Source organism: Physeter macrocephalus, chromosome 14, assembly GCF_002837175.3.
Source record: "Physeter macrocephalus isolate SW-GA chromosome 14, ASM283717v5, whole genome shotgun sequence".
NCBI lineage: Eukaryota > Metazoa > Chordata > Mammalia > Artiodactyla > Physeteridae > Physeter > Physeter macrocephalus.
In genome coordinates this window covers 128,922,048-128,924,930 of record NC_041227.1, presented here as the reverse complement: position 1 = coordinate 128,924,930, position 2,883 = coordinate 128,922,048, and positions in this window count along the sequence as shown.

The following is a 2,883-nucleotide window of genomic DNA, read 5'->3' as shown; positions in this document are numbered from 1 at the left end:
CGGTAACAAAAGGTGGCTCTATGCTGATAGTTTGCTGTTGCTATTTCTTGTAAAAATAGTTTCTCTCAATAGCAGTACCTGATAAACTTTTGGCCGTAGTTTAATTCTCCCAAACTTGCCTGAATATAAGAATCTCCTGGAATGACTGGTAAATGCAGATCTCCTAGACCCTGGCCTAGGGATCCTGATCCAGTGAGGGGGGTCTCAGAACATGAACTTTTAACACTTTTTGAGAAACACTGCCCTAAGTTATCATCCTGCTGCAACCAACTGTCAGAAAGTAGAGATTGGTGCCAATGACAGAAGTGGGGTCTGAGCAAGTCCATTAAATCCTGGTTACAACTAGTTCCTATCAGCTTCTTTACTAGTCTTACAGAGATGTTTAAAGACAGTCGCCCATCTATGCAAACTGTTATATACAGGATGGATAAGCAACAAGGTCCTATTGTATAGCACAGGGAACTATGTTCAATACCCTGGGATAAACCGTAATGGAAAAGAATATAAAGAAGAATGCATATATATGTATAACTGAATCACTTTGCTGTACATCAGAAATTAATACATTGCAAATCAACTATACTTCATTAAAATTTTTTTTTAAAAGTTGCCCATCTGACTTTCTACAAAATGAGGCAAAGGAAACTTTTTACCATTATCTGTTAAAGAAGTCTTTTTCATGTTTAGCACTGGATTCCACACTACGACAGCTTCAAAAATAGCTTGTTCATCTTCTAAACTTTACTCAAAAATTGATGAGGTTTAGGTTTCCAGGAACCAGACTCTGCGATGGAGATTTGTATGTCATAAGTTTATTGGGGAAATTTTGGTATCAACACCTTTAAAGGAGTGAAAGAAGCCAGAGTGGTAGAGGACGTGTTGACCAGAAATGCACTGCAACGAAGGCATCAGCAGACCCCAGGGAAAGCTCTGGAGCTAGGAAGGCCCTTCAGAGTTATTCCAAACAGGATAAGATGACCAGGCCTTTATACTGCTCCAATGACGTTTTATTGGATGTGAGCTGCCATTGGGCTATGAACCTGAGTTATCTTCTGAGAGCAATTCGCTGGAAGAACTTAGCAGAATCCACTGGCAGTCAACACCAGCTGGGGAAATGAGTTGGTCTGGAAGGTCCCGAAGGCAAAATCAGGGACAAAGACCACAGACAGTATGCACCACAAAGACCAGCTACTAATTCCAATCTTGCTTACTTACCTTTGTTCATGTCTGGTTGGTCCACATTTCAATAAGAAAACAAAGAGACTGGGGCCTATCATCACCTTTGAAAAAAAGTAAGGATCTCTAAACATTTTAAGGCTGGTGATTTAGCAGAGAGTTTATGCACATTTTCAATGTACAATAAAGGCAGAGGGGGAGAGTCAACATACTTTAGCACTAAGACGTCAGGTTTCATTAGAGTTAGTTCTTCCAGGAAAGCAAAGGGAAATAAAACACAGAGAAACACTAACAAAGACTCACGTTTCCAGCCTTTTAAATACACTGGCCATACACTGGTAGTTTATACTGAAAAAAAGGAAATGTGCATTTTACACATTTCAGTGAATCAACATTCTCCTCCACTAAGGCCTCTCATCAATCATTTAGTGGTCAGACAACCCTGCAAACAAGGAGTGCATCCAAGCTCACTTCTGGATTTATTATGAATTTCAGGTGTTGTGTGATAGCCTTGCACAGTGAACACTTTCACAGGGTACTGGGCAACATGCGGCACCAATCCACTGCTAAATGGTCTGGTTCTCAAAGTTTCAACTACGGATAATCACACTTAAGTCAAGTGTCCACAGAGGTCTTATTTAACCATGAAAATCCAGACAGTGCAACCTATGCTCTGGCACGGCCTATAGACTAGAGTTCTCTGGGGCTGGGTTTTCTGCTGTCCTTACTGAAGTGGAAGACCTTTAGAAGTAAACTAGCAATTGTGGCTTGGGAGCTGCATAAAGTCTCATACATGCACGTTCAATTTGAGAGCAGGCAACGTGATGAACTTAGAACATGCATCATCATTGTTTTGATAAATGGTAGGTGTTTGGTGAGCCAGAAAATCCTAGAACCCAAATCTAAGCCAACATGGCCCCCAGAGAGAACAAAGGTCACTTGACCTTGCTGCTCATTAACGCATACTGATTGCAAATATAATTCTAGATCTTGGTATTTTTGTTTAAATTGGGATTTGCCACATTCTCTTTATCCTTTTTTATAGGAGTTTTATTTTTATTTATTTTTTATTGAAGTATAGTTGATTTACAATGTTGGGTTAGTTTCATGTGTACAGCAAAGTGATTCAGTTATAAACACACACACACACACACACACACACACACACACGTTCTTTTTCAGATTCTTCTCCATTATAGGTTATTACAAGGTATTAAGAATAGTTCCCTGTGCTATACAGTAGGTCCTTATTGGTTATCTCTTTCATATATAGTAGTGTGTATCTGTTAATCCCAAACTCCTATTTTATCCTCCCCCACCTTTCCTCTTTGGTAACCATAAGTTTGTTTTCTATGTCTGTGGGTCTATTTCTGTTCTGTTTATAAGTTCATTTGTCTCCTTTTTTTCGATTCCACATATAAGTGACATCATATGATATTTGTCTTTCTTTCCTGGCTTATTTTACTTAGTATGATATTCTCTAGGTCCATCCATGTTGCTACACATAGCATTATTTCATTCTTTTTATGGCTGAGTAATATTCCATTGTATGTATATACCACATCTTCTTTATCCATTCATCTGTTGATAGATATTTAGGTTGCTTCCATGTCTTGGCCATTATAAATAGTGCTGCAATGAACACTGGAGTGCATGTATCTTTTCAAATTGTGGTTTTCTCCGGATCTATCCCAGGAGTGAAATTGC